Below are 25,902 nucleotides of genomic sequence, written 5' to 3'. Positions count from 1 at the left end.
GTCTTTATATAAAGAGGCAATCTTTGCAGTTTTATTATCAATTCCTTTCCTGATTATCCCCAGCATAGAGTTTGCCTTTTTCACAGCTGCCATACATTGAGTTGACATTCCCATGGAACTATCAATTAAAAAACTATCAATTTTTTACTCTGCACACCCAAAATAAGACATTGTTACGCTAGCTCAGTGATGGCGAACTTTTTTGAGACCAAGTGCCCAAATTGCAACCCAAACCCCACTTATTTATTGCAAAGTGCCAACCCAGCAGTTTAACCTGAATACCGAGGTTTCAGTTTAGAGAAATTGTACTGTTTGCAGGAAAAAAATAATTGAAAAAATGAACAAGGAGAAATCCACCTCATTTCTACAGACCTCCCAATCCAGCTTGCTATAACAGATAAAACTGCTTCCAATAAGAAGTCAGAGTGACAGGCAATACTGTTTATCATAAATGAATTGGATGCTGTGTAATGTGGTGAAAATGATACCCAGAGAGAAAAAGGGAGAAATGCCCTCATTCTAAATGTTTGTGGAAGGTGCTATTACAGCATAGATTGAGGTTACTGGGATGGGAACTGTTAATACCACCAATGTTTTTTCTATATATTAAGTGCTGATATTCCTCGCAGTCATCTCATTGTAGGGGTGAACATTAACAGGTAAAAAAATCTTTATTGATTTAGCTTTTATGATTGGCAGTCATGTTCAGAGTTTTTAAAGTCAGGCTTCTCTGGTTTTTATAATTTTATATTGTTTTTATTATGTTTTATATATTGTAAGTCACTTTGAATTCTGCAAGGAAGAAAAGTGGCTAATAAATTAGATGATGATGATGATGATGGATGATAGATGATGGATGATAGATGATAGATAGATAGATAGATAGATAGATAGATAGATAGATAGATAGATAGATAGATAGATAGATAGATAGATAGATAGATAGATAGATAGATAGATAGATAGATAGATAGATAGATAGATAGATAGATAGATAGATAGATAGATAGATAGATGATACGCAAAACGCTAACACATTCAAGTTATAAAATGTTTATAGGACTTACCCAATTCCTATTCTCTGATAAGTCCTCCTAACAGGACATATTTTGCTATAGTTATAGAAAAGCCATTCCTGTACTCTCAGACAATAAAGCCATGGCTATATTTGCACTGACTGCACTTTCTGATTTGTCCTCAAAGTTTGAAGGCAATGCTAGTTTCCTCTATACAATTAAAGCTGGAATATGCAATAGCATGAATGTAGCAATAATGCCCAAAACATCAGAGGGAATTTCTATTGAACTTGCCATAGTAGAGGAAATTAATTTTATGACCTTGATAGAACCTGGAATGTCATTATGCCAGATCCTACATTTTCAAATGATGCAGTACATGCAATGGACAAACTGGGCTGATGCCCAGCTAGTTGGATGGGTCCGTTCAACACAGCACAAAAAAGGCATCTGAGGGACATCTTAAAAAGAGGCAACTGCCTCTTTTTACTCTGCACACCCAAAATAAGACATTGTTACGCTAGCTCAGTGATGGCGAACTTTTTTGAGACCAAGTGCCCAAATTGCAACCCAAACCCCACTTATTTATTGCAAAGTGCCAACCCAGCAGTTTAACCTGAATACCGAGGTTTCAGTTTAGAAAAAACCAGTTGGCTCCCTCTTCTTCCGCCCCACCCGCTCAAGCAGGGGCCAACCTGCTGAAGCCTCCAGCGAGTCCCGTGCACACTGCTCTGTGCCTCTGTAGCATCTCTGCCTCCTCTGCACTCCCCACTCGGGCATTAGCCACCTGGAGCACAGGTACCTGGCCCACCAGCCGAGTCTTCCCTGCTCACGGCGGTGCGCGCACATCATCTTCAGTGGCCCAGGCCAGCCTAGATGTGTGTTTGGGGGTGATTTTCTGCCCCCCACATGACGAACTCTGTGTGTGCGTGCCCACAGAGAGGGCTCCAAGTGCCACCTCTGGCACCCGTGCCATAGGTTCACCATCACTGCGCTAGCTCAACAGTTACAATGTTTTTAAATGGCGATGGGGAATAACTCAGCTTGGCAGTGAGAGGTAGGCTAGTGGGGGGATCTTAAAACAACTATACCAGAAAATGGCTTCAAACGTTCTACAGAGAATACCAGGAGACCAAAATGATTTAAAGTATTTTTATAGGTTTTTGGTAAAAACATTCATACAGTGAGATGTGGAGAAGCTTACACACAGTTACTGAGAGATATAAGCAGGGAGGAAAAATAGGTTTGGAGGAAATTTTAGGAGGGCAGTAGCAGGGACTTATACGTTACCTAGGTTCAGATGAGAAGTTCTTGAAGAAGGCAAGGATTCATGTGACCAGCATGTGAATCTAAGCGAAGGATGATATTGTGACTCAAAACTAACTGGACGCAAGAGAGGTTCAGGCTAGTAAAGAGCTGGAACAAGCCAGCGAGCTCACTAGGAGCTAGCCAGCTAGCACTAGCACTAGAGCTCGAGAGAGAGACAGAGAGAGAGAGAGTGGGCCAGCATGTGAACTTGGGGTGCACTGTACTTTTATACCCCATAGCATAGTCAGGGGCGGGAGCAAGGAGCTCTCTTCCTGAAATTCTTAGACTTCCATGCTGGGATTGCTGGGTTGAGCTAATTAGCAGCTTACCTATTGGTTTCTAAATATCGGGACAGTAGGACCAATTGTCTTGTGATTGAATCAGGGGTAGCCTTAATAACTTGGGCAGAATTTCTTTTAAGAGTCTCTGTCCAGATATGTCATGTAGATGTGGCTGAGGCTTGAGTTGATCAGGGAAGGAGTAATTGTAAAGGAGTTGGTTGCTAGAGGCAGGGAGATGCAAACCTGGCAGGGAGTTTCCTAAATCCTTTGTATTGCAGCAACCTTAGCAGGGTGTAGTAATCAAAGATATATCCATGCGGCTTCCAGTCTCTGCTGACTGGATTAACCCTTTCAGTGATTTAATTTTGCTGACAGGCCTTTTTGTATGCTTGGCCTGTTTCTGGTTTGGACACTCTGCTAAACACACACATTGCTGCTGGCATTTGCCAGTACATATTGCAAGAAAAATCATAATTCGTTATTTAATAAAGCGGGGTAAAAATGGTAGGGCAACAACATCCAGAGGACATCTTAAAAAGAGGTGACTTCTAGTGTGCTTTCCAGACAGCAAAAATATCAAAGGGGAAAAGAGGCCATTCCTGCCCCACCGTTTTGCTCTCTAGTCAGTTTCACCCTTAGCTTACACCTGACATTTTGTTTGCAGCTGTAGGGATTCTCCATGCAGCCATTTTCTGAAGGTTTCTGCATGATGTTTACTCTTCAGGCTTTGATTTTGGGTGCCTTTTCAGCCCAAAAAGTACATAGTTGTACTCAGCTGGTCCTGCTAATTCTGGCAATATATAGTTTTCCTTTTTTAAAAAAACAAACAAACTCAGTGAGCTATACAGACATCAATATGAAAATCTTAGCCACTCAGGTCGATTTTGCACAACATAATAATACTGGGATACATTCAATATCTAAAAATCCAGGTCTATTTTATCCCGGTTTCTCTCTTTGCATGAATGCCCGTTTCCATGAAGTAATCGAGTCAAGACCAGGAGGAAATACTCCTATTTCTTTCTCATGAGCCCACCCTTTTTTGTTTTTACGACACATGCTTGAACATCCCAAGTGTTCTGCATTCTGATTGGCTCTTCCCCCCAAAGGTAATGCTTCTGATTGGCAGATCCACAACAATCACAGGAAAACCAAGCAGGACACACAGACCCCTTTTCTCTAGCTTTGGAAAGGAGCTTGTGCAGTGAGCAACACAGCAAGCATGTTGTGCTACACAAAGTAAAAAAAAACTTTTGACCAATACTGGGCAGAGCACTATGTCCCATCCACATTTAAAGGTGTGCAAGAAACCGCAGCACAAGACACTCCCCCCCATGATACACCAAATAACATTTGACTGGTCTTTGGGGCTGTCATGGGGTGAAAGAATCCTGCCAGGCAGGTGCTTTCCCTCCACTCCTCCCTTAAGGGCCCCATTGGGAATGTGAGCCCAGAGCTATGGGGCTGGGTTCTCCAGGCTGTGGCTCCGCTAGAGAGTGGTGCTTGGCAAGAGTGAGTGAGAATGGGGCAAGTGCTCATGCTTTCTTGCATGGGCTGACTTGCCTGGCTCCTGGAAGAGCTGTCAAAGGGCAGAAAACTTGCTTGGGGAACTTTTTGGAAAATACAGGCTGCAACTCAGCAGAAATGAAACTGACATGATGAAAAGCGGGAAGATGAGGCAGCTGGGTGGGAAAAATAAATCAGTTTTGTTACTGTGGTGTTCCCATGGAAGCAGGTTCAATGACAGATTTTGGGAATAGATTGCGATTTTAGTGGTCTTTGAAAAACCCAAGATGAGGGAAATATTGTGGGACAAACCTGCTTTAGGACTGGGATCCATACAAACCTCTTGGCCATACCAGGATATTTCCCTTGCTCAACCTGGAATATTTGGACCATGAGGAATCGGCCTCAGAAGACCTGTCTACCTCCCATTGAGAAGCATTGGGTTGACCTGTCATCAGTTGATTGACTTTATTTTTCTGTGCAATAAAAAAGTACTTTTGGGGCTGAAAAGGCACCCAGGATTGAAGCCTGAAGAACAAACGTCCTGGGGTATCAATAGAGCATTTGTCAAGTTTGGAGCTAGGTGGAACAGCCCAAATAATGACAGCCTGTTGACTAACATCATTAGCCTTACAATGAATAACACTTAGTTTAATGTGTACACTTGCTCACAAGCACATATACTTTTAAGGGGAGGGAATGTTACACCAGGTAATCACATAATTGTTCAACATCCTCAATTTCTACCCTTAGAAATTGATTCTATCCTTTCTAAACACTCATGACTAGTTGACAAGCAGGGTTTAAGGGATATATCCAGAGCTGGATTAAATCAGATGATACCATAAGCACAGGACAACCTTAGTGACCCAGCCCTTCCATTTGCAAGATTCATAATTCAGTTTACTTGCAGGCCAATCTGACCAGATTTCACAATTTATATTCACGATATAGCTTTCAAAAATTTCATTTATTTAATACTTTATAGCAAAAAAGCAATTTATTTGCTTATAACTAAAGCTGGGCAGTAGAAAAATTCAATTTTTTAAAAAATTATATTTTAAATTGCCATGGAACAATGCAAATAAAAATGTTAAAACTTATTATTTCAAATGTTTCAAGTTACACATGTTTCAAAACTTGTGAAAGAAAAATTGTGCTACAATGTACTGTTTTTGCTGACAGGGCACAGATAGGAAGGCACACAAATACACAAATATCAACCATTATTACACATATGAACAAACCATCCTTTATTTCATTGCTCCTAAAACCTGAACGATACATATCATATTGTCTGTGTTTTTATCTCTAAGATACACATGCATGTGGCAGAGGACTTTATTGTGGGATCCTAGTTCACCTGAATTTGAACTAACTTTTTTTTTTGTGGTGGTGCCCCTTTTTCACACCCCCTTTTTTAGCCGCGGTATTTTTTTGTGATGATGGTGCCCTTTTTTACTTACGGTGGCACACCCTTACTCCTTGGTACCCTAAGCACATGCTTATTATGCTTCATGGTTACTGCAGGGCTGAATGTATCTTCAGTTTCATGCTGATGCTGACAACCATCAGACCATCTGGGATACAATACAATCATAGGCTTTTTCCTTTAAAAGGGCAACAGCAATGATTACTTCAGTTGAACAATGAGGGATATGGTCTGTCCATTGCAGGTATGTGTCTGAGACTGGACATACATTGACTACCACAGCTACCACCAAATGTGAAGCAAACAGCTGTTTATAACACATCCTTTGGCCATCTCAGGGTTTTTTTCTGGTAGGAGTAGGATATATCTACCCCATCCTACTGAAAAACTGGAATGATGGGAAGCAATTAAATAATGACACAAACTGTACATAAAATTCAGTCCTCATACTCACTTATCAGCTCCCTTCTCAGTTTTATGAGTTTACGTTATCATCCAGGAACACCTTTTGTTTTCATCATAGAAAGAAAGTTCTATGATAGGGGGCTTGCCATAGTCTAAAACTCTCTACAACACTCTCACTATTTTCATTTGAGTGTAGTATTGTTTGGGCATGTATGTACAAAAACAGCTACATCCAATGTGGTAAGTAGTTTGAGTTGCTGTGAAAGTTGGTCTAAGATGAGGAAAAATACAGGATAGCTTAAGAAACCCATCATCTTTTAAGTAACACTTGAGCTCAAGCTATAATACCACCAAGTAACTGCTTCATTGACACAAATCATAGAAAGGAAGGAGAATGGCAACACAGTTGTAAAAGACATGCACTCATAAAGTTACAGATGCTTACAAAAAACTTACTGTACTATCACAAATTAGTGAAAGAAGCTAGCTCACTTTTAAGTGATAGCTATTTAGTGAATTCCAATTGTTCCCATATAAATAATTGTCATCAGCTTTTAAATTAACTTCAGCCTGTTATTTATCACTTCAGATTATGTACACTATTTGACTACTTAAACTGGTTATTGGATTGTTCATACAGTAGCCCTCAACTCCCTCAGTCAATTAAACTCTTTATTATATCTGATTTGCTGGTGTCAGTGCCACTGCTAATCTTCTAATTCCAGATCAGTTCAGTTCAGCTTTACTTGTGCTGACCCTCTTGCAAAACAGAGGGTATATAAACAGAGCTACACAAAAGATAATCACAGAAGTGCTGCTCAGCCCAAGATGGACACAATTATATCAAAGTAATAATTACCCCTCTTCAAAAATCAAAGAAATGATTGGCATTCAATTGCTAGAATCAGGTTTGAATTTTCTGGCTCACACAATTCTGTATTCCTTCACAATAGAAAGAAATGACTGTAACTTATTCAAGAATTGTGAAGGTCTTAACTAGTCTGTGTCACTAATGCTGTGATACAAAAGTATCAGGGAGCATTTTAAAAGTTTTATCTGGTATAGAAAAATCTCTGTCTCGGCACACAAGCACACACTACTGAAATCTTTATCCACATACTTTCCTTTCCAAAATGCTTGCCATCTACTTGAAAGAGGAGGAAAGTGGAGTAAATTATTAATCAGAGTTATAGCCTCATCAACCTGCCGCTAAACCTTTAGCAAAACGCCCATCAGCTAGTTATACTATTTTATATTGCAAGTAGAATTGGCTCGGGTGCATGCACGTGTTTCCCCCACCACCACCCCTTTACAGTAGCTGCCTTTTCCCTAACAAAGCTACAATTTACATATTAAAGTAGCAAAAGCTACACTTGTAAAAGCAGTTCCCTTCCCAATACCGGTTTGATTTGTCACATTTATCTTTTTAAAAAGAAAGAAGGTAAAGCAGAACATGCTCTTACCACAGGAGGAGAGAAAACAATTCATTCAGCTGCATCCAACAGGGCTTTGTGCATGCAGGCAGCCTGAGTGATTCTTAGGCCTCACACAAAAATGAAATAATTGGCTCTCAATGAAGAGATGTAAACATCCATCATAATGGCACTGGTACTGAAGCTGAAAGCTACCTCAGCTGTTCTATGTACTCTGACTGTAGGATGATGTCACAAACAGCAACTGGGTGTACTCTCATTGGCTTCTGTTACCTGGAATCATACCTTAACCCTAAACTGTCAGCTGCAAATTTCAGCGTAGATCACCTGGTGAGAGGAAGGCAGAGACACAACTCTCCCTTCTGGGAAAGAAGGAATAGCAGGTATATGGTGATTAAAGAAGGAAGACAGTTGAAAAAAAAGAGTACAAAAATGAATTTGCCTAAATTATTAAATTAGAGCCTTGGGGAATTGCATTTTCATAATCTGTTTACTAAATGACAATAATCATCAAAATATTGTACAAAATGGATATTAAAGGAAAGGTTAATGAATACAGCATCTGGAGGATTCAGCTTTAATGGGTTTACATTGTCTCTTATTATAGCTCTGGCTTGCTGATGAATACATGTCAAAAGACAGAGGAAGGATGCATAATTAACATAAAGTGTCCTGAAGCATGCATTAGCATTATATATTATATATCTTTCAAAAAATTTAAGTGCATTGAACAATATACTATTATTTGAACACAAAGCAGGAAATGCTGATATTCTGCAAACAGGTGTTTGATGTAGCTATGTATATGGCATAATAATGTGAACAGCAAAGTAATGTGAAATTTAAAGCAAACTGTGAAGGGCTGGGCTTTCTTTTTAAGCACTGAGTAGTAATTCTGACAATTTGAGTGGGTCTTGCGGGGTCTGTTCTCTTAATGACTGTTCTCTGCTCTAGCACCGAAACCTATACTGACATGAGATCCTCTTGAGTCAAAGGAACACTCCCTGATCTTCAAGTCATTACATTTATTGGTACCATTAGTGATAAACTGAGTATATATGTGTGTAAAAGTTATTTACAGTGCAGTCCTAAACAGAGTTACACTCTTGTAATCCATTGACATCAGTGCACTTAGAATTCTGCTTAAGACTGCACTATTTGTTGTGCACATTGCATCAACAGTCTTACATGTTTATCTTCCATGACCGGTACTGATACTGTTTTATTTATCTGACTAGAACTGAGTCTCTGAGGAATAAAGTCTGGTGCACTCAATCTAGTTTTGAATTCTTTTGCAAAGCCAAGAATTGTTTTCATTCTCTATGAGAAAAATAATCTTTGAGTTTAACACAGCATAGGTGGGAAAATAGTATTATAGGAGTTTGGGAGTAAACTTGATAAACAACTCTGCCTTTGCCTTGTGGTCCTTTCACAAAGTTGCACAGACTCAAGAGATTAAATTCCAAAGACTTAATAAACAGCCACTCTGTGTGGAAATGCAGACACAAGCCTATTAGTCAAAATGTACTTTAGGCCAAAGTGAAAACTGCTTCTCATTTATTTCTGCCTCAAAACATGGGAGTTCAGATGAAAATGTACATAAAGAAAAAAAGATTCATTGCCATGCAATATGACATAAAACTGAATTACAGATCAGAAAGATGAATTTGGACAATGGGAATGCCAACTTTGGTTTCCTATGATTAATGATAAAGGTAAGGGCCAGTAATTGCTAAGGAGATATGAGTCATGAGTGAAGGAATTATTTATGAAGTAAAATCTGTTTAGGCATATCACATGTATAAATTATATTTCTCTGAAAATTTAATGCTATAAATAGGCAAGATCAAGCAGTGAGGCATTCTTGATAGAAATCTCAGTGTGTGGTTTGCTTTGCTCAGCAACAAATCCTCAGTTCCCTTACCAAAGTAGTTTTACAAGAACAGTCCATAACCTGTATGTTTTCAGCTCCTTCACATGCTGCTGTTTATTTTCTGTTTTCTTTCCAAATTAATATCCAAAGAATTAATCAGTTTGAGGGAATAGTTGTTAATCCACCAAAACAACAACAAAAGACTATTTTATTTCACTTTTGGGTCCAGGTGCCTGGAAAACAAGAACTAAAAATAATGCTGTACAACCTCAAGTTAATAGAATGTAGTTGGTTCAGTTGATCTGGGATTTACCCACTGGAATCATCAACAGAACTACACCTCTCACCAAACTTCCCCCTCCAAACCATTGAACTTCATCCCAGGTTTCATCACAATATCTCTTTCTGGTCTCCATTGCAGACCCTTACCATTTTCTTTAAAAAATTCAGAGATGATAATCCTATTTGCTGTCTTCTTCACCCAAGGCAATAGCCTCAAAAGTTGAGGAGAAACTGGAGGATGAGCAGTCAAGTGTGGGTAAAAATTGCTAATTCCACTTATTTTTCTTAAAATTGTCTTGAACAATTTTTGATTAACAAATATCTGGACTTGCTTCAATATTGGGTGGTATATCCCAGCCTTAATGTTGTACTTCTGGCCACAGTCACATTCTGGTAACATCTACATTAGATAATTGTAACATTCTCTTTGAAGATGGTCGGGAAATGGCAAGGCTGCTGAGTGGTAAGGCTCACAGTGGTGTTAAGTTGTAAGGAGCCCATCCTGCTAGTACTGATAGGACTGCCGGTTGGTTTCCAGGCTCAGTTCAAACTGCCAGTTCTTGTGATTAAAGACACAAATGACCAAAGTACCGAAAACGCTGCCTACACAAAAAGGCACCGCTTCTTTATAAGTGAGGTGTAAGGGTAAAAAAGACTGTCCAAATTTATGATGGCTTACATCTGGAATGCCCCCATAATCCTTTGCCTGGTACAGTGTTCTTTTTGCTTGTCCAGGAATCTAATGATTACTGGGGACTTCATCTGTGTTCACATTTTTCCTAGTTTATCAGAAGTTTCTCTTTTATTTTTGTTGATGTAATAATTTATCTGCCTAATGTTGTCTGTTGCTCTAGTTTCAGTATCTCTGTTATTTATACGAAACAGCCACTCCAGCCCCCCACAGAGAAAAATTCCTCATGAGGAATAATGAATGACAAAACTGAGGATCTGGCTGGGGTGGGGTCTTTTTTCCTCCACAAGTAAGATGGCTGAAAGTCCTATTCAAGGTCCCATAGACTTGTACCTCTTGACAAATTCATCTAAAACCTTGGGGGTTGTAAGATTAGGAGGACTATGCTGTATGCCATTGTCTTTAAAAACAGCTGCCCCAGTCCCTCAAATTAGTCCCCCATAAAAAAGAATGATACCCCAAAACACATAAATTTGAAACCTGTACCAGTAATGCTTTACCCCAACCACAGCACTATTAGAATAGAATAGAATAGAATAGAATAGAATCTTTATTGGCCAAGTGTGATTGGACACACAAGGAATTTGTCTCCGGTGCATATGCTCTCAGTGTAATAAAATACAAAATAAGATTTGTCAAGAATCGCAAAGGTGGCATGTAGTTAATGATCCTTATAGGATCTAGTAAGCAATCAGGGAAGCAAATCAATGGTAATAAAAAACATAAAAATGTAAAATCATAAAATAAAATGGAAATGTCAGCACGGAGCTATAGTCATACAATGAGTCATAATTGGGAGGAGATGGGTAATAGGAATGATGAAAAAAGTAGTGCAGTAGTTATATATAATAGATATATATAATAAATAGTTTGATGACATTATCGAGGGAATTATTTGTTTAACAGAGTGATGGCATTAGGGAAAAAAGGCTTGTTCTTATCTGGATTGATGTCTTTGGTGTGCAGTGCTCTGTAGCGGCGGATTTAGAGGGTAAGGGGATTGAAACAGTTTATGTCCAGGATGCTGGTAGGGTCAGTAAAATATTTTCACAGCCCTTTTTTGACCCGTGCAATTATGGGTCCCTCAATAGGAGAGCAAGTTAGCAACAATTGTTTTTCTGCAGTTCCTGATTATTCTCTCGAAGTCTGTGTGTCGATCTTGTTGGGTTTGGGAACCAAACCACACAGTTATAGAGGTGCAGATGACAGACTCAATGATTCCTCTGTAGAACTGTATCAGCAGCTCCTTGGGCAGTTTGAGCTTCCTGAGTTGGCGCAGAAAGAACATTCTTTGTTGTGCTTTTTTAATGACATTTTTGATATTAGGTGTCCATTTTAGGTCATGAGATATGATGGAGCCTAGAAATTTAAAGGTCTCTACTGTTGATACTGTGTTGTCTAGTATTGTGAGAGGAGGTAGGATGGGAGGTAAAGTCGCTTCCTCCATGTCCCCCTCCGTCACCAATTCCAGGTCTGAAATTATAGCATTTTTTAAAAAAATTAGAGCATGCCCCACTACTGATCATTGCTTATAACATTTATGGAATTGAATCACAAGGTCATGCCACTTAGCATTTAAAGAAGCAGCAATTTGTATTCAAGGTGGTGGAAATATTTTGATGGTTGCCAGAATCTGGTTACAAATATGCTAAATGAAGCAATCAGCTCATGATCATAATCAATGCATTGACTAATCATACACCACAAGATTTTGTGGCATATGAGTGGATTAGCAACTTTTCAATTGCCTGAACTGAAAAAAAGGGGCTGCTGAAGCTGTATGTGTTCTATATACCACAACTGCAAACTAAATTGCAGAAATTGCTGGCAGCTATTTTCTTCAATTGACTGCTTGAATGGAAAGCACATGTAGAAAAACATTCAATGCAGTTCTGTTATGTTTTTACCCATATTATCTAGCTTCTCACAATTGTTAGAAAAATTAAAGGGACTTGATATTTTGTATTAAAGAAATATACTTTATACACCTCAGTGTCTTCAGGCAACACAGTAAGTAACAATTCTGTCTGAAGTACAAAAGAAAAGTAAATAAATTATTTTCTACTCCCAGTCACCAAATGCGTTACTTCCGTTCTAAGAAAATTCATGACCAGACTGAAAACTTTTGTGTGCTTATTTATTTGTTTAAAAGTTTTACATCCTACACTCTGAACGAATGGTTCTCAAGGAGGATCACAAATCTATAATTATAATAAATGTACATCCAATGATAATTTAATAGAAAAATGCTACAGAAACGCCTGAATAGTTAAGACATGGTTCAGTTAAAGTTCATCACTTGGGTTTAATAATTTAGTTATGGACACACCTCAACCTTATCTATTGAAACCAATGGAACTGTAAGTGGTTGGTCATGCCCTTAGCTTTTAGTCATACATATGAATTCAAATAATTTTTGCATTTCTTCAGTCACAGAAACATAATAATTAAGACTGCAGTTGTATATACTATGGTTGCCACCCTAGAGTTCTCTTGGAATTTCAACTGATCTCCAGACTACAGATATAAGTTCCCCTGGAGGAAATGGCAGCTTCAGGGAGCAGACTTATGGAATCACAACACTACTGAGTTCTCTCCCCAAACTCCATCATCCCCAAGTACTGCTCCCAAATCTCCACAAATAGGAGGGGTCAAAATTCCTGGAGCCCTAAGTTAGTCTGAGTCAGTGGTCTGGTAGATCTTGTTCCTAACATCTTGCCAGTATCTGTGGCTGGCATCTTCAGAGGTGTATCACAGAAATAAGTCTGTTACACACTATGTCCAGTGAGAAGGAAATGTTTAGTGGGGTATATATTGTCCATGTCCCAGGGTGGGGAAACCAATCAGTAAGTGTTTGGGTGGAACTTGCTGTGCAAATGTGTGATTAACTGCATTGTATTATGGGTGGGGTTTTCAGTCCATTTACATTTGTATTCACATTTGCATTTCCTGTAGCAGCAACAGTATTAGTGAATGCAAATCCTGTGTCTGGGTGTAGTCCATTGTCCATGAACCTAGCATGCCCTTGATCTTTGATTCCGGTGTTTTTAATTACTGGTAGCTAAGTTTTGTTAATTCTCAGAGTCTCTTCCTTCTTGTTGAAGTCGCCTTGGTGTTTGTGGATTTCAATGGCCTTCCTGTTTAGTCTGACATAGTAACTGTCTGAGTTGTCCAGAATTTCAGTGTTTTCAAATAAAATGTTATGTCCAGTTTTGTTTAGACCATGTTCTGCTACTGCAGATTTTTTGGGATGGTGAAGCCAACAGAGTCTTTCATGCTCTTTAATACAAGTCTGAATGCTGTATTTTGTAGTTCCTATGTAGACCTTTCCACACCTGCAGAAGTGAGGGTCTCTCTCTTGTCCTTTTCTCAGTGTAGCATCTGTTGTATTTTTCTGGTAGGTTTGAAGATTGTTTGTAGATTATGTTTTTTCATTAGTTTCCCTATTTGATCTGTGATTCCCTGCATACCCTGCAGCTGTTGCAATCTGAATTAATTATACCTGCTGAAAAAATAAATGGTCCTCAGAATACTGAATACTCACTCATTAGCTTGGGAGTCACATGTGTTCCCTTCTACACAGCAAATATATAATGGGTTGCATTTGGGATAAAGTAACCTGTTTTCCTGTTTTCGCATTCATGTGTATCCGTGCAGGCAGTTATTGGAGCCCACAGAAACAATCTAGGTTGCTGTCGCGCCTTCTCTTTAAAAAAAAATTACTTTCCACCGATGCATAACTACATAGGCATGCACAAATGAACCCCCACAGCCATGCTGATGTCTCATGATATGACCATCTGCACCTGTGTAGCTATGAAGATGTAATCTGTGAAATTTTTTTAAAAGGAAAACAAAGGCAAGTAAGCACCTCCTGCCCGGCTGTTCACTCGCAAGCTTCTGGAATTTAGGATTTTTGAAAAGACTCACTAATACCGCGAGTCTCAAAAAAACCCGGTTTGGGGAAAATAACACAGAACAGACTCATTTTAGGGGTGGGTTCCCTCAAAGCAGGTTTTTTACCATCCTTTATTAGCCCGTATGGAATGGGCCTCATTGTTTCTCAGTACCTGTCCCATTTTCCAGGAAAGTGGGCAATTTCTTTTGAAATTGGTATCATTTCTCACAACTATGGCCCAAGATTAAACTAAGTTTTATGTAGCCTTTGCCTTCATTCCATATATGAAAGTGCTGGCTAAAATTAAACAATGGCAAGGAGAACAAGTACTGTGTTATTGAAGGTCCCGTGCTCAAGGTACCATGTTATTAAAGGGGTTTTATATATATATTACACACTGATTATGTTTTTGGGATCATGTTCAGGCACACAAATACAGGTGAACTAAAAATAGCAACACTGAACAAAAAGAAAATGCATATTAATATGTCTATAAATCCTGATTAATGTCTACTAGGAAAAAAGGAAAGGCTTCTTTTGATTTAATGAACTTCCAATGATATTCTAACTGGGTTACATAGAAGTATCATTTACAGAGACACATTGCAGCATTTAGTTGTATGCTACAGCATTTGCTAAGGAGAATGGATAGCGGCCACATGGATCTATTCTAACTATGGTTGCAAAGCTAGCTCCTTATCTCAGTTCCTTGATACTTGTGTATGGAGAAGAGGGAATGTTCCCTATTTCATTTGTTTCTACTTTTGCCAAAGGTTTCAGTTTTCAACTTTGAACTGTTGGCTTTATATTGTATATACATATTGTTTTTTTCACATAGAATAGATGGCAACTATGCCTACAATGTATATTGTTCAGATATATAACATGTGAACAACATATAACAATAATTTATTGAAGCATTTAACAAAAAATGTTCAGGGAAATAACTAGTGTGAACAATAATCATAAATTAATTTTAAGGAACAGAGGAACAGATTTGAAGTGGAGACTTTTAAGGCGATGGCAGATTCTGCACGGGCCAAAAACAGTGGTGTGAAAATGGTGTAAACCCTTTTACATCATTTTACACCATTTTACACCATTTTCACACTGTTTTCACACTGCTGTTTTTGGCCCATGAGGAATTCGCCAATGTGTGTCTGTCAAGTGCTGTCAAGTCATAACCAACCTATGGAAACCCCATAGGGTTCTCAAAGCAAATACCGGTAATTCAACAGATGTAGTTTGCCATTGCCTTCCTCTACAGTCTTCCTTGGTTGTTTCCCATCCAATTACTGGTCTTGCTTAGCTTCCAAGATCTCATGAGATTGGGTTTACAACATTCCACATTCCTTTGAGACTACAGAGATGAGGTATTCAAAATAATGCTTTTTTACAAATGAGAAATACATGTGGGATAGTGAACAAAGATAATAAACACAGTGATTGTAATTATGTCCTGGTACTGGTGCAAAATATTCTTCTAATTTCTGTCCTAGAACTTGGGAAATACAAAGCCTAAAAGCTGAAAAACGTTACTCATTCATAAGGTAGGATAGATTGCCTGGTTGCCTTGGCAATTTTGAGCACTACTGATATAATCTTAGAGTTTTATTTCCTTCACTGATTCACAACAGATTTTTCCACTAAGCACTATCTCCCCTTTAGGTATCTCCTTTTGAAACCATGCAACCTTTTTTATATAAAAAAAGTTTTTACTATTAAAGCTCTGTCATAGCAAAATTAACATTTTGTTTCATTCTTCTCATTTACTTGACTGCAAGGTTTTGAACCTATCACTTCAGCTTAGACTTTCCTTTTTCTAATTTGATTTTTCCCACAACAAGTTTTATTAATTCCCTTTATAACATATGCTACATGACCCCAACAATCTTTTCTTTTTTGTAGTGCTCTGCACTGACTTTTCCTAATTCTTCAGGAATAGAAAATATTATATTATCTATGAGTATGTTCCTTTCTTTACATGAAAATGAGTAAACTTGTTTAAATATACAAAAATGCTGCCATCATATTTAGTCTGTCTCTTTGTTCAATTAATTGAAGAAGTTATCTGTCTTTTCCTCTCTATAGACTATTAGCAGATAGGAAGGTAATCTTTGTTGTAAAAATGGTGCCAAAGAAATGGTCCACCTCCCCTAACTAAGTCCCTCAAAAGCTGCCTTTGTGTCAAGCTAAACAGCTGAAAACTTTAAAAATTTTAATAACTGTTCTGATATATCTCATTGGTTTTGGCCTGAAGTAGGTCTGTCTGTCTGTCTGTCTGTCTGTCTGTCTGTCTGTCTGTCTGTCTGCCGCACACAATTCTTCAATCTTGTTGATCCTGTGGACACTGATTTTTGAGAACAGGTTGCAGACACTTCCACAAAATGGCCACAATGAATGGCAGAGGTCAATGATAAAAATGTTGGAAGGTTCCAAACCAAGTGTCCTCCTATGATGGACACAGTTATTTCTTAATAGTGTTCATGAAGACAGAAATAGATGCTTCCTGGGCTCTCTGAAATCACTTACTCCAATCAGGTGGTAAAGTGAAACACTGTGCCAGTATGATTGGGGGTGTTCCAGGGGTAGGCACTTAGTCGACTTCCACTGCCTGCCTGAATTCCTTGTGATGGTGGAGCTGGCCTGGAGATATGTCACATTTTCCATTGGCATATCTCCACTTTCCCCTAAGGGGGATTCTGGCCGGCTTTTTTTCTTATTTTTTGGGCTTCTGTGGTGCAGGAAAGCTCTTCGGAGGGGGCAAGGCAGCACCAGAGTGGCACTGTCCCTGCCTACCAGCGCACTGTGGATTGGACTGTAAGGGATAGAAAAAGAAATGTGAGAATATAAGTATGTAGGATATTTTCCATCAATTTTTAAAGTTCGTTTTTAAAGGTTTGAGAATCTCAATTGCTTTTTTTTAATGCAAAGAATGCAAACAAATTGAAATTCAAATAAAAAGGTTGATCAAGCAACCTCAGTTTTAATAAATGGGCTCTTGGGGTTTACATTTTGATGTTAATTTCTGAGCAAACGCTCTTAGTGACCAGTGAATCTCAGTTGGTCTCAATTAGCCACTATTACATGGTTGCTCCCAAGGTTTTTATTCCACCTGCTTTCAAAGCTCCACATTTTCATTTGACCTCTCTCTTGTGCAAATCAAAGCCATGTCATGCCATTTTCTGGTTTCTTATAACAAATTTGTCACATTAAAAGTACTGCATATCTCATTACTTCATACCAATTGCATATAAAGGGTGTTAGAATGTATATAAAAAAACAAGAATCCTGAACACAAACAGTTAACCTGGGTAGGATGAGAAGATTTAAAGTGTGAACTTGTAGAAGAAAAATACATTTAAAAGGTACATTTCTACATTCTTTTATGCCACCAGCTTAGAACTTTCCACAAGAATTCTCATCTGTACTGATAGGAACAACTGACTATTTGGAAAGTTTATAACTGTTTCATGATGATCAAACACTTAGAATACACTATTGTATTCCACGGATTTTTAAAGCAGTCTTCACAGGATTATGACACCATCTACAGCATGCAGTTCAGTGAGGAATTAGTGGTAAGTGCACTTAATTACTGTGCCTTACCTAGCCTAATTCATCTAGGAACAATGTGTTTTGCATGTTGTGACTGTTGTAATGGGTCACAGATATTGCTTTTGCTAGTTCTCAAGCAGCCCTTTTCAGAACCCTACTGTTTCTTTTCTGCATTGCATTATTCAACACCTGGTGGCAATAGTTCAAAGTCACAACTATGCATAAAGGATAGCATGCCAAAAACCTGGGAGAATTATTCCAAAACATCTTCATTCTTCCTATTAAAAATCACAGTATGGTCTAAAAATGAGTGAATGTTCCATATTTGGTTTCTTCATATATTCATTTATATTTTTGTCAGTTTGTTTCCACTTGCCTCTTACTGCTGCATTAGTTTTACAGATTTACTTGTATTGTGTAGACATATTGAAATTTATATGGTGTATGTACATTGGACTTTGTTTACATTGTAATATTGATTTACCAGTGAAGAAATAAAATCAAATAGCAGCTTGGGTCATTTCACCATAAGTAGTTCACCACAGGTGGTAGGATCACCTAGAAATAATTAATAATGTCTGCAGAAGCTGTCATATGTACATATGATGTCTTTCAATTAGTGGGTCATCTGAGCTTTTATAATGCAAAGAATGTTATTTCATTCTATTTGACCTTGATTAATATAATCAATAATAGCTTTTGTGCAGTATGCCATTTTAATCATGTAATTACATCTTTCCTGACAGAATGTAAATGAATTTACAATTGCGGGTTATCTATCAGTAGACACATAACAGAAAAGTAGATCCAAAACTCTTCTCTGCTAGGAGTTAGGTGCAGCACAAGAGACATAATAAAGGCCTAATGTACTTTTGTAAGTGATCACTCCAAGGATGTACTTAAGGACAACAGGAGTCAGGATCAATGTGAAGGAGGCATCTGATATCATTCAAGAGGCAGGTACACATAAGCCTAACTACAATCAAAGATAATTCACTCCACAAAGTTCTCACTTTTCCCCAGGTTTCAATGCTTTGCTCATGTAACTCCTAATGGATTTTAAGGCCTCTGAAAACCACTAAGATCAATCAGCCTGTGATATCAAGGATAACAAATGTCCTAGAGAGATTTTTTATACTGAAGCCAGTAATTTATGGTTAACAAAAGCATATTATTTCAGAATGATTTCTTTGTATAATAAAAAAGTTATCAACATTTCCTAATTTATTTGGAAGCAGTCTTTTAAACTGAAATTCAGAGAAATCATAGCTCTAGGTGGGGGTAAGAAAGTAGGGAACTTTCTGAACAAAGAACAAAAATGTCACATTGAAGAGCCCACCATTCTTTTTAAACATTGTCTTCTTGAAGGTTTCTCCATTGACTATAATGCTACTCTCTCTGGACTCCCAGAGTTGCAGATCTTTTGCAACAAAGGAAAGCTGCAGCTCACCAGGTGAGTTTTATCCATCTCTGACTGATCTAGCAAAAAGAATAGCCTGCCCATGGCACTTTCCTCACACCATACCGGGAGAAACAAAGATGTCCTCTTTACTGCCAATTATGGATAAAAATATTATGTTCCACTGTGTTTCTTTATGACAGAATAGCAGAGACAGTTATTCCTGTTTTTAAAAGAAGCAATCATATTAACTCTTTTGAAACCATATTTCTTAACTTGGGGACACAAATAAAACCTAATCACTGGCTCTTATTTTTGCTACAAGGGAAAATGCTTTGTTGCAAACATTTTTTTTAAATGTGTGTTGGTTTTTTCTTTTCTTTTTGGTAGATGTTTGTGGCAGTTACTAGTTTATAAGATACAAAGGGGGAGCTGCTACATTAATTTGTTGCAAACACCCAACAAATCTAAGGGTGTCTTACAGACTTGTGATGTGAATTTTCAAAGGATCAATATTATCTTAATGGATTAACATACTCAAGAAGAAAAAGCTTAGCAGAGAAAGGGCAGAAGATATTTGACACATTTTTATTGCTGGAACTGAACTGATCTGCCCCTATAACCTGCATGAATGTGAAATTGCCAGAGGAACAGCATATTTTAGCAACAATAAATAATGACACCAAAACAAAACAGAGGCATGATGAGAGAATCCATAATCTGTTACAGAAATATATTTGTACATATGAAGCTTCCTTATATCAGCCAAGACGAGTGGTCCTTCTAACTCAGCATTATCTATTCTGACAGTTGATGGCTCTTAGTTGCTTGAGCACATAAATATCTTTCTGAAAGCTGCTATTTCACATCCCTTTTCTGAGGATGCCAATAAAGGAATGGTAGGACATGGATTCTACCATGAGAAAATTTGCATTTGTTCACCCTGCCAAAAATCTTAACTATGGAAGAATATTATTGCTCTGACACTTCTAACTAATCATTATTGTACTTCATAATTCTTCTGCTGCAAAACAGCAAGATAAAATTACTGTATTTTTTACTTTAATATCTCAACTTGCTGACACATTAGCAGTTTGTCCCAGAAATTCTGGCTTGGACTCAGAAATCTAAAGGTTTTTTTTTTGCTTTACAATGTGTACACTAACTCTGAGTTTGATCCAAAGAATAACAAACAGTAGGAAAGTTGTTCACAGATCCTTATAAAAGATTGTACCACAGTGTTATACAATGTAATTGCTGTAACAGTTGTGTAATTACTACTCCTAGTGCACTGGGATGCACAACTTGTTCCACAAATAAAATAATAGCTTTGGGTTGGTTTCACTTTTTCAGTGGTGCTTCTCTGCACAAGCAACCCAACTGACCACTTGAGAACCAAAAGAAGAAGAAGCAAACAAAAATATCCTTCAGAGGTTGTTTCTGTTTTGTTCCCCTATTCTTCATCCATATCAAATCTGGCTATCTATATCTATAAACGCGAAATACCACTGACTGACTGACTGACTCATCAAAAGAACTAAAAAACCACTGAAACTACAAAGTTGAAATTTGGCACACCAGTTCGTTATGTGCTTCAGGTGCTCGCTAAGAAAGGATTTTCCAAAATATTCACTTCCACTCAACTTATTAGAGGCTGTTTCCACCTGGGTGGAATACAGTGTCCCAGGGATGCTAAAAACAGCATCCCTGTAGGGAGACTGCACCGCGGCACGCTGCTGCATTACAGCTTGTGACAGTATCGCAACTTTATTGGCGCGGAACCGCTGTTTCCAGTTTTTGGGAAACAGCGGCTTCCAACCGCTGCCGTGCAAACGGCAGCAGCTGGAAGGCGCCATTTCCCCCACTTTCCCGAATGCCTTACCGTCACTCTGACCTTCCAGCGCATCAGATATTTACTGTTCAACTCTGGCCATCTGCATGAACATTCTAAGGGTGACAGTTAAACACCACGGGTTTCATGTCCTTCAACATGGTATTTTCAATGGTTTTTGAGTTCTTTTGATGAATCAGTCCATGAGTGGTATTTCATGTTCATATATATAGCTTCATTTCACAGGACATTTTAATGGGCACTTTGAAGCTCTAACTCCATTTCTCACATCGACAAGTTCTGCTAATGCCCACCAAACAACAAGTACGATTGATCCAATGGTGCGCCAACTGCATTCTAACACCACCCTCCTCAACACATATGAACCTGTTTCTTCTGCTGAAACTGCTAAAGGGAGAAGAGGAATTAAACGCAGAAAGCGATTTACACATTGCCTTAGAAAAAGACAACTACAGGAAGCTGCTGCAAAATATGCAAAAACCAACCCATCAGTCCACAGACAGGCTGTGAGGAAATATGCTGCATGTCACCCCAAAGTTCAAAAACAGGCTGTAAAGAAGTATGCTGAATGTCACCCCGAAATTCATAGAGAGCCTGTGATGAAGTATGCGTAGCGAAGTACGGGTATCCTGCTAGTAAGAACATAAGAAAGAGCCTGCTGGATCAGACCAGAGTCCATCTAGTCCAGCACTCTGCTACTCACAGTGGCCCACCAGATAGCTTTGGGAGCTCACATGCAGGATGTGAATGCAATGGCCTTCTGCTGCTGCTACTCCCGAGCACCTGGTCTGCTAAGGCATTTGCAATCTCAGATCAAGGAGGATCAAGATTGGTAGCCATCTGGCAGATTGTGGAGGACTCCTCAGATTTTTCTGCAAACTGGGAACCTTTTCTGGCTTATAGAAATATCTGTCTTGTCTGTTAAAAGCTCTAATCACCAAATTTAAATATCCCAGATTTTGCCAAGCATGAGAATGATATTCACTTTGTATTCTGCATCTTGGCATCTCAGAAAAAATGAAAGAGGTTCCATGAATATTATCAGGGATATTTTTTTAGATGAATCTTATAAAGGTATCTTTTTTCATGCACAGTAATGAATCTGGGATGACCTAAATCATGGTAGGGATGTGAAAGTGCAAATAAATAAATAAATAGAATTCCATACCAGGAAGTTAATAAGAGTATGATTATCATTAAATATTGCGGGTGTTGTTATTGTATCACAGAATTGTTTCAGATAATATTGGAGACCGTATTTCGGAGGGATGTTATTAGAAAGAACCATAGAGTATAACTTTCCCGCTGCCCTGTATAGAATTAAAAGGCTGGAAGGGAAGTGCCCTTGGACCTTAGAGAAGACAGTCAGCACCTTTTAAAGATTCAGTATATACTATGGGGAGGCCAGGTATAACCCTACAGAAAATTATGTTCCTTCAGAATGTAAATGGTTGAGGCACTGACTCTCACCTGAGAAGTGCTCCTTGCTCCATAGCTGCAGGTGTCAGCCTAGCATGGCTCCTAGTTCTCACATCATTGGGAGTGATAACATCATGTTGGGAGTTTTGTAAGGAGACAGCAACATTGTCTGATATTACTGATTGGACATGATGTGCTAAACATTGGATGTCTTATCAGGCCAGCAGCCATCCGGCTGCTCTGTCCTAGATAAATTCCTATATAAAAGCTTTGACTTTTAAAACTCTAGGAGAAAGAAGGAGCCAAACGAAGGTTTCAATGAACGACTCCTGGCCTGATTGACTTCTCTTTGGACTGTCCCACGGACTTCGTAACCTTGGACTTTATTCTATTCTGAACTGCCAGCAGCTCAGCACCTGCTCTGAGCCTCCTCAATTGCCAAGTCATTGCTGTGGCAGCCCTCCGGCCCCACTAACCTGCAGACCTCTGGGAGACTGGAAACCACAACCATTGCCACTTACCTGCTGTTTTGGGAAAAGTGGTAGGGGAAATGAGAACTGGCAAATTTCAGATTTGGTTTTTTAAAAATTTGAAATTTTTTGGCAATAGTCCAATAAAGCTGATTCATATGAGCTTTATTCAACTTTACCAAAAAATTCCCAGTTGAAAATACCTGAACTCAAAATGTACAGATATTTTGTATGGTGCTCAAGCCTAGAGCTTGTTTTCCTAGCAACACCTAAATAAGAGGGTACCAGTATTTGTATGTTTGTAGACTATTGTTTTATTTAGATAGATGATGAACTGGGGAGGCTAGCATGCTGTTACTGATTATTAGAAGGAATGTTTTAGCATAAACCATTTTTCATAATGCTACAAGTGTCCATAGGATTTGCATTTTACTTATTTATTTATAATATTTGTACCCTGCTGATGTGGGGAGAATCTGTCCCTTTTAGAGTGGGGAAATAGCAAGAGCAGACTCTTGGCTTAGGAAAAGGCTAGCAAGCTTGGAACCTTGGAAGCAAAAAATCCAAACTTCACATACATGCCACAGGGGTCAGTGCTATCAGTCACAGACCAGGAAAGGGATTTAGGCATCTTAGCTGATAGTTCCATGGGAATGTCAACTCAATGCATGGCAGCTGTGAAAAAGGCAAACTCTATGCTGGGGATAATTAGGTTGATAATAAAACTGCAAAGATTGTCATGTCCTTATATAAAGCAGTGGTGCGACCGCACTTGGAGTACTGTGTTCAGTTCTGGTCACCACATCTCAAAAAGGATATCGAAGAGATAGAAAAAGTGCAAAGAAGGGCAACGAGGATGATTGAGGGATTGGAGCACCTTCCTTATGAGGAGAGGCTGCAGAGTTTGGGACTCTTTAATTTGGAGAGGAGACGTCTCAGGGGAGATATGATTGAAGTCTATAAAATTATGCATCGGGTAGAAAATGTTGACAGAGAGACATTTTTTCTCTCTTTCTCACAATACTAGAACCAGGGGGCATACATTGAAAATGGTGGGGGAAACAATTAGGACTAATAAAAGGAAACATTTTTTCACGCAACGTGTGATTGGTGTTTGGAATATGCTGCCTCAGGAGGTGATGATGGCAACTAACCTGGATAGCTTTAAAAAGGGCTTGGACAGATTTATGGAGGAGAAGTAGATCTATGGCTACAAATCTTGATCCTCCTTGATCTGAGATTGCAAATGTCTTTGCAGACCAGGTGCTTAGGAGCAACAGCAGCAGAAGGCCATAGCTTTCACATCCTGCATGTGAGCTCCCAAAGGCACCTAGTGGGTCACTGCGAGTAGCAGAGTGCTGGACTCGATGGACTCCGATCTGATCCAGCAGACTCTTTCTTATGTTCTTATGTTCTTAATCTTGACTGCCTATTTTTCCAGAGGTCAGCTTTTGCAAGAAACTCACAGGAGAGCAAATAATGTTTTACAATGTTATTAAGGGATAATGGGGATACACAAGCACACAAAATCATTGCAGCAGAACACATACACAGTCCTAGGGTATAAGCAGTTGTGAGGAGATAGCTCTGAAATAGATTAGGGAATTGTAAGTGTTATTGTCAACTGATGTTGGAGTGGAATAGTCTGATGAGCAGAGCTTAGTGACCTGTGTTTATCTCTGGAAGAACAATGTGTTGTGGAACAATATCATTGATAGAGAGGGGTCCAAAGAACACTAGCTACTGGGCAAGGGGACTTCTTATAGGGAAAAAGACCCACAGGGTTATACAGAGTGATCCCCAGGACAAAGAAAAGCCCTGCCTTTCCAGAGAAAGACAAAAGACAAAAATTTGATCTGGCATCAGCTTGATGTTCCAAGCCTGGGAGTACCTCCAAAGGGGAAGATAGCTGATGAAATTACAGCTATAAAACAATGACAATACAAATAGGATGATTGTTAAAGGTATTAGTCAGAGGAAGAAGCATTGGTTAGGACAACACTGAGCAGGCAAGCACATTAACACATCCGTTGTCTTCACCAGGGTGTATGGTCCAGGGAAATGAGAACTCTTTCCAGGGTGAGCTCTTTGTGTTCACTTAATCCTGTCATGAAGGGTGTGAGAAAGACATTATGCAGGGGTGATTTGGAGGGAGACTAGTTCAGACAGTTCTTTCTCCTTGTGGTACACTGAGCCAGTGCAAAGAATGGGCTCCCCATTTTGGCACTGTATTGCTTGTCACCCCAAGGGTTGACTGGAAGATGGGTAGAGACACCACTGTCCTCCAAACAGAGTTCCCTTTGTCCACCATATGTCGGTCTGGCAAAAACCTCATTTTAGCATCTCTAGGCAGTTTTCAAAGGTTAAAAAATAATAAAAACCACAATAAAAACATCATGAATAGAATACTGCAATTAAAACAATACAGATCCCATTAGAATACCCTTGCATCAACTCTCCCCATTCCTTGATACCAGCAGCTGTATAAGGGGTTTCCAGGGATGTTAGCCAAATGCCTGCGCAAAAAAGATTTTTGCTATATACCTAAACCCAGAGGTGGGATCCAACCAGTTCTCACCACTTCTCTAGAAGTGGTTACTAATTTTTTCTGAGTGCTGAGAAGGGCTTACTAAAGCAACCTCCCTGCCCAATAGGGCCTGGAGGTGCGTGTGTGCGGCGGCGCCACTGTTTGAATCCCACCACCATCGGAACCTGTTATTAACATTTTTGGATCCCACCACTGCCTAAACCCATAAAGTGCAGCCATACCTGGGACACGGCTGCCATTGCAGGAGGGAGAGGAGCCAGGTGAGGGCCATCTGCCCAGTCGCAGGTGGGCAGCTGGTGTCAGGGGCCGGTTTGTGCATGTGCAGAGACCAGGCCACAATTGCGTGATGTGCTCTCGTGAGACACAGGAGCACGTCATCAGAGTGGGCCTGGGACAGAGCCTATATAAGGCCCTGCCTCGTGGCTCAGAGCCCACTCTGCTTCCAGATGCCGAGGGTTTTCCCACCCACCCGATCCCTGTGTTTAAGGGAATGTTTTAAGTGTAATTTTATTGTCATAGCCGTTTGTGGGT

The 25,902-nt window shown here is 39.2% G+C and overlaps 1 protein-coding gene across 10 annotated transcripts in view; it reads right to left on the bottom strand.

Annotated features, from left to right (window-relative positions):
• MGAT4C (MGAT4 family member C) overlaps positions 1-25,902 on the bottom strand; it is a 485,991-nt gene that overhangs the window by 188,476 nt on the left and 271,613 nt on the right. For 2 of the 10 annotated variants that reach the window (XM_048500316.1, XM_048500317.1), the window contains exon 1: positions 7,412-7,538. The exons of the other annotated variants lie outside the window; for them this stretch is intronic. The gene's annotated coding sequence lies outside the window, so the exon portion shown is untranslated. Of the gene's footprint in view, positions 1-7,411; positions 7,539-25,902 lie in introns of those variants that run through there. 10 annotated transcript variants of the gene reach the window in all.

The sequence above is a fragment of the Sphaerodactylus townsendi genome, linkage group LG06, assembly GCF_021028975.2.
Source record: "Sphaerodactylus townsendi isolate TG3544 linkage group LG06, MPM_Stown_v2.3, whole genome shotgun sequence".
NCBI lineage: Eukaryota > Metazoa > Chordata > Lepidosauria > Squamata > Sphaerodactylidae > Sphaerodactylus > Sphaerodactylus townsendi.
Note: the sequence above shows the minus strand (reverse complement) of the source record. Positions and strands in the feature narration are given on the sequence as shown.